This window comes from Equus przewalskii, chromosome 12, assembly GCF_037783145.1.
Source record: "Equus przewalskii isolate Varuska chromosome 12, EquPr2, whole genome shotgun sequence".
NCBI classification, from domain to species: Eukaryota; Metazoa; Chordata; class Mammalia; order Perissodactyla; family Equidae; genus Equus; species Equus przewalskii.
In genome coordinates this window covers 25,588,249-25,595,387 of record NC_091842.1, presented here as the reverse complement: position 1 = coordinate 25,595,387, position 7,139 = coordinate 25,588,249, and the positions used below count along the sequence as shown (strand labels likewise).

Below are 7,139 nucleotides of genomic sequence, written 5' to 3'. Positions count from 1 at the left end.
GATCAGAGAAGATGCTTGTTATTATTTCAATTTTTTTAAATTTGTAGAGGCTTGCCTTGTTTCCCAACATATGGTCTATCCTTGAGAATGTTCCATGTGCACTTGAGAAGAATGCATCTTCTGCTTTTTTAGGATGAAGTGATCTATGTATGTCTATTAAGTCCAATTGTTTTAGATTTTCGTTTAGCTCCACTATTCTTTGTTGATTTTCTGTCTGGATTATCTGTCCATTGACGTGAGTGGGGTGTTGAGGTCCCCTACTATTATTGTGTTGTTTTTAACATCTTCCTTTAGGTCTATTAATAGTTGCTTTATGAACCTTGGTGCTCCTATGTTGGGTGCATAGATATTTATAAGCGTTATTTCTTCTTGATGAAGTGCCCCTTTGATCATTATATATTGTCCCTGTGTGTCTCTCTTTACCTGTCTTATTTTGAAATCCACTTTGTCTGATATAAGAATTGCAACACATGCTTTTTTTTTTTCCTTGCTATTAGCTTGAAATATTGTCCTCCACCCCTTCACTCTGAGCCAGTGTTTGTGCTTGGGGCTGAGGTGTGTTTCCTGGAGGCAACAAATTCTTGGATCTTGTTCTTTAATCCATTTTGCCACTCTGTGTCTTTTTATTGGAGAGTTCAATCCATTTACATTGAGAGTGATTATTGATGCATGTGGACTTAAAGCTGTCAATCTGTTGCTCATTATCTGGCTTTCCTGCTTTTCTCTTCCTGTGTGCTTTATCCTACCCATTTGATACTGCAATTTCTTATGCTGGGTTTCTTAGATTTTTGCTTATTTATGTTTTGTGTCTCTGTTCTGTTGTTTAGTTTAGTGTCTACCCTGAAGTTTGCATTTAGAATCTTGTGTATAATATAGTCTATTCTCTGGTGGTCTCTTACTTACTTGGCCTAGACTAATTTAGTCCCTTTGCTCTTCCCCTCCTAAATTATTATTTTCACTTCTTGTTCCAACTTGTGTTATGAGTTTGTAGTTAGAGTGATAAGATCGTCTTTGTTTTGGTAGTTTCCTTACCTTTATCCTAATGCTATAGTTGAATATTTGCTATCCTATTCTGGTTCTATTTATCTGTCTCCCTACTCTGTGGTTTGTGACCCCTTTCTCCCTTTTTTCTTTTTTCAGGTATGAGAGCCTTCTTGAGGATTTCTCGTAGTGGCGGACTTTTGATTACAAATTCCCTTAACTTTTGTTTGTCTGGAAAAGATTTAATTTCTCGCTCATATCTGAAGGATATTCTTGCTGGATAGAGTATTCTTGGATGAAGATTTTTATCTTTTAAAGCTTTGAATATGTCACTCCATTCTCTCCTAGCTTGTAACGTTTCTGCAGAGAAATCCACTGAAAGTCTGATAGGGGCTCCTTTGTAGGTAATTCTCTTTTGTCTTGCAGCCCTGAGTATTCTTTCTTTGTCATTCCTTTTTGCCATTTGTACTACTATATGCCTTGCAGTAGGTCTTTTTACATTGACAAATCTAGGAGATTTGAAAGCTTCCTCTATACACATTTCTCCCTCAATCCCTAGATTTGGGAAGTTCTCTTCTATAATTTCATTAAGCACACTTTCTGCTCCATTTTCCTTTTCTACGTTCTCGGGAATGCCTATGATCCTTAAATTATTTCTCCTCATTGAATCTCCTATCTCTCTAATACTTTCCTCATTCCTTTTAATCCTTAGTTCTCTTTCTTCCTCTGTCTGCAGCCATTCAGCCTGTCTATCTTTGATTATGCTAATTTGCTCTTCTATGGAGTCTACCCGGGCATTCAGGGAATCCGTATTCTGTTTTATCTGGTCCATTGTGTTTTTCATCTCTAGTAATTCTGTTTGATTCTTCTTTATAATTTCAATCTCTTTTGTGAAGTAACTCCAGAACTTGGCTTGTTTCTCTATCTTTCTCTCTACCTCATTGAGTTTTTTCATTATAGCTGCTCTGAACTTATTTTCATTTAGTGTACCTAATTCCAAGTCCTCAGGACTTAATTCTATGTTTTTATTGTTTTCCTTCTGGTCTGGGGCTTTTATAAATTGCTGGATGGTAGAGGAGCAGTTTTTTCGCATGGTGATAGGATTCGGTTGCAGTTACAGCCTGTCGCCACTATATGGGGGTTGAGTGCCGCGCGTTCTGAGCTCTCCACCTTCGGGCAAGATGGCGGCACCCAGTGCGGTTTGCTGGGGTGGGGGCGGGGGCGGTGTCTCTCATGCACCGATCTGGATTCAATCAGTTCTGTTCTCTGGTCTCCTGGGGCCCTGCGTTTATGGGGTCCCCGCACAGAGAAGGTTTCCCCTGTCAGCGGGTTTCTACTCTACCGGTGGCGGGAGTCCTAGACGATCCCCTGGTCACACGGCCCCTCCCCCACTCCTTCCCAGACCCGCGCGGTGATCCCGGTTTCTAGGGGATGGAGCGATGTTCTCTCTTACCCTGTTCCAGCTCCTCCGAGGTGGGCAGTAGGGGCTCCGTCTTCTGTCTTTTGATACTGTAGGTCGCTGAGTCCTGGAAATTCAGGGTTTTTTTTCCAGTCCTTTGTTGTACTTTGGAGGGGAGAGAGTCCCGGGTCAGCTCACCCCGCCATTTTGCTCCGGTATTCTCCAATTATAGCCATTCTAATGGGACTGGGGTGATACCTCATTGTAGTTTTCATTTGCATTTTCCTGATAGTTAATGATGTTGAACATCTTTTCATGTTCCTGCTAGCCATGTATATATCTTCTTTGGAGGAATCTCAGTTCAGGTCTTTTGCCCATTTTTTAATTGGGTTGTTAGTTTTTTTGTTGTTGACATGTGTGGTTCCTTGTATATTTTGGATATTAACCCCTTATCAGATATATGGTTTACAAATATCTTCTCCCACTTGTTAGATTGTTTTTTCGTTTTGTCAATGGTTTCCTTTGCTGTGCAGAAGCTTTTTAATTTGACGTAGTCCCATTTGTTTATTTTTTCTATTGTTTCCCTTGCCCAGTCAGACATGGTATATGAAAAAAATGCTGCTAAGATCAATGTCAAAGAGCATACTGCTTATGTTTGCTTCTAGAAGTTTCAGTTTATTTTATTTCCCCATCTTTGAAAAGAGATTAAATAAGAATCTCATTGAAATAGGATTCTTATTTCCATATTGTTTCCTACATTTAAAATGCCACTAGCTGAAACTTGTTTTCTTCAGGGATCATAGTCATGTTAAAAAGTTATTTATGCTCGTAGTGCCAGATAATGTGCTTTTGCTGTTGACACATTGAGGTAATTACATTTTATTGGTTTTGGTAATAATCTTAGAAATGGTTTTTTCATCTCTCTAGTTAATTTCCATCACATTTCTGAGAAGATTAAGAATTAAGTGAAGGAAAACTCAGAAATGGTCCAACAAGTAGCCGTTTGTGAACAGAAGGTATAATCATCTAATTTTTATTTTCATGGCTTCTCGTTGAAGTACTTCCCCTTTCTTCTAGTTCACTTATTTTTCTCTCTCTTCTTTCATGCTAGTGTCCCATTTCACTACATTGTATAACAGTGTAAATTTAAAGCAAGCATCTTATATGTAAAGCACCACTTTTTAAAATTTCTGTGTGGACTTACCCACAGGAGATAGGCTTCACTATCTCTATAAATAATATTTTTGAATTCTGAATCCATTATTACATATCTGTATAGATCAATGAAGCGAAGAAACATGCTCAAGAAACAAAGGGGCAAAATAAGATTCTCTGTGATGAAGTACATAAATTTAAGGTAAAAATCCCTTCTTTTTCCTAGATTACACTCTAAAAATAGAAGTAAAAGTGATAAGTGAATATTACTAATCTCTATGTTTTGTTGAAGAATAACATCAAAACACTTGAAAGCACTAATGAAATCATTAACGACGTCATTCCACGTATACGAACTAAGTTGCAGTGAGAGAGAGATGGGAACATGCAGAACTGGGACTTGGTGCAAGTTTTGCTACTAAGTTATGACCATAATTTGATTTTTGAGATTTTGTTCACTGGGTGAATTGAGCCCTGCATTCCTCCATGCTGTTCACTGCTGCTTCAAGTACTAATACCCACAATGCCTTTTTTATTTAAGGACTTAGGAAGAATTTTTTTCTGATTTTACAACCTGGGTTAATTGTTTATATCATTCAGCACTCCCTCCCCTCCAAGAAATATAGAACTGAGAAACTGTAGGAAAGAGTACTAGAGAATTCTAGCCACGTTGAGCAGTCCTAGCCCCCTGAATGCAGAGCAGAGAATTTTCAAAGTGAATCTAGTGACAATATTTATCTTCCACTAAGAAACAGTTCCTTTGAGCTGTTTGACTTCAAGATTTTAGACTTTCTTTGCTTTTGCCTCGTCAGCCAGTCCAGTATCCCATTGTCTCAAAAGTAGGAAAGTTGGAGCGCCCATGAGATATTTGTGACTTCAGTTATTCTTTTAGTTCCTCATTTCTTTCTGTGTTTCACTTTTCTTCTCGACTTAAACTGGATCAGCTGCTTTTAATGATTCAGGGGCTGATGTATGTTTGTTGGCATTTCTTCTTTTTAGCATATCGTCCAGATTTCTGTTGAAATCTAATACAATTTGTTTCTATCATACATGCAGAGAGTAGAAAAGAAAAATATACAGAGAGTTAAAAGGTGATATTTCAGTGAACACCTCAGGAATTTCAGAAGTAAACTACCTATATTTGCTGCAGGATTTTCATTGTACACCTTAGCTTTGATGAAGAACAAATATGACATGTCTTAGAGTATTAAATTTGTATGTTAGCTATTAGGGATTTTTCTTCTTGGGAACGAAGTCATTAGTGAGAGTGTTTTGCTTAAGTTCAAATCCCCCTTAATGAATTTCATGTCAGTGAAGCAAAATTGAAGTCTGAATAACAGCATGTACAGAAGGAAAATGCTCAGCTTAAGATCAAGTAGGAGAAGAGAACAAAAAGTTACTCCCATAGATTATGTAAATCAGAGAACTAAACATCATTACTTCCTTTTTAATTTTCTTATTTTTAATTGTGGTAAAATACACATAACATAAAATTTACCATCATAGTCATTTTTAAATGTACATTTTAGTAACATTAAGTACATTGACATTGTTGTACAATCATTACTTCTTGAATACCTTTTCTCAAATCTGTCTTCAAGTCCGGAGATATGAGTGTAGGATTCAAGGATTCCATGCAGAGAGCCTCAATACCTAATAAATGTACCCTGGAAGGTATGTTGCTTGTGGGGAGGAAAACCCCATATAGTAAAAATGAGTTTTCATTGGGAAGGTAAAAAATGGCTTCTTACCCTCAAGATTCTCTCCTTTCTCCTCTCCCCTCCACAACCCAGTTCTTGGGAACATGTGCACACACACAAACAAAATTGTTTTATGTTTTACAGAAAGGAAAAAGAAGCTAGAAGACAACTGTGAGGCATTGAGATCTGTTAAAGTGGCAAAGAAATCAAATTAAAAATGTTAAAGAACAACATAGGCATGATTGATGAAATCTGTGGACAAAGAAAGATGGTCACAGAGGAGTAAGATATTCGCGTGTTGTTACAAATACTGTTGTGTTAGTGAATGTGGGGAACAATGTAGATAATTATAATTCTTTTAGAATATTTACCACCATATTTTTGCCATATTCATTCTATAGAGAAATGTGTTTCCCCTTTCTGCCTTGACTTTTGTAATCTGCACCTTCCTTTCCATTCTCACTGGTTATCAGAGATTCTTATTTGTAATTAATTTCAGATTGGACGGAGTATTGGTACCAGCTTTAATCACTTCATTTTCTGGAACCTTCTGGGTGCATTTACGTTGTACTCTAGGTTTCAATCCTGTCATAGTATCATGACCTGCCATATGTCTATCATTTCCTATTAAATTCTAGACATAGGGTAGAAAATATTTAGAGAAAAATTGAGGCCTCTTGTTGTGTTATCTTGCTGCAGAAAATCTGGGAGTTTACATCTGGCAGGTGATCAGGGATGCCAGCAGTACTGAATCCTATTCATCCAGTTAGCAATTCAGACCATTCACTGAAGGCTCAATCCCTCCTAAGGCCAGTGTGTTTTCTGTCCACCTTTATTCTTCGTGTGTAATCTCCTGGGACCCAGCTAAGGCCTGCACGTTTTCCTAGGGATGACCTTCATTTAGTGACCGTGAACTCCAGTTGTTTTACTTCTGTGCCCATGGATGTGTGTAAACGCTCGTCAGCTTCTTTACCTCTCAGTAGTCTCCTCTGGAATTACTTGATGAACCCTGGGGAAAGTGGCCCCAAATGCCAGGCTGACCTTAATCCTGGGCTTCCTTCTTCTCCATCTTGGCCTCATGTTTCTTTATTGGCTTGTTAGTAATTTGGTGCAATCATGAATTTCCTATTTTGGCCAGTGTTTTCTCTTGTTCTCAGGGGGAGATGAGGGACTTCAGACCCACTCATCCATGTTCAAATGCAAAATTTTTCTTATATTCCCTCAAGAGTCAGGTTTGTGTTATCCCTTCCCAAGCCTGAGGGGTTGCTGTGTCCTCACTGACATCTTGTTTGCATTAAACTGTGAGATGTTTTAGGGTGAGAATAGTGCCCTGCTTCCCTCTGTGTCCTCAACACCTTATAGTGCACCCACTACATTCCAACAAGTCCAGAAAGCATTTGCTGAAAGATTGCTGGGTGGAGTCACATGAAGTGAAGTAGGTGGAGTCAACATCTCACTTATTGAGATGGGGGAGACTGGGGACAAGTTTGGGGTTTGATCTCTTTCCTACTGTGCCAAGATACAGCGTAAACAAATCAGTCCACCTCATTTGAAAGTTTTAGCCAAACTCTTGGAACCCAAACCTGGTGGAGGTGGTGTGCATAGTGGTCAAATGCAGTATCTGGAGTGAGATTGCCTGGGATTATCTCTCAAGGGCTTTCTAGCTGTGTGATCCTGACTGGTTGCTTAACCTCTCTTTGCCTCACTTTCCTCATCTGTAAAATGGGGATAATGAAACCTATCTCCCAGTGATGTTGCGAGAACTAGATGAATGCACAGCCTATTGTAAACACTCATCAGATGTGCCTACTATGGCTTCCCTTGCAGCCATGTCTGAATTCCAAGCCAAACAGCTCTTCTAAGGCAGCACCAACCAGGAAAAAGTGGGAATGAGTAAAACAGGA

The 7,139-nt window shown here is 38.7% G+C and overlaps 1 long non-coding RNA gene across 2 annotated transcripts; it reads left to right on the top strand.

The window, feature by feature from the left end:
- The first annotated feature begins 2,194 nt into the window (after positions 1-2,194).
- LOC139074903 (uncharacterized) lies at positions 2,195-5,468 on the top strand. Of its 2 annotated transcripts, none has more exons than XR_011524836.1 (5): positions 2,195-2,454; positions 3,308-3,396; positions 3,660-3,737; positions 5,137-5,209; positions 5,380-5,466. It is a non-coding gene; the product is annotated as an uncharacterized lncRNA (long non-coding RNA). The 2 variants fall into 2 exon arrangements; XR_011524837.1 differs by having other exon boundaries at positions 2,409-2,492; positions 5,380-5,468.
- Positions 5,469-7,139: the final 1,671 nt, after the last annotated feature.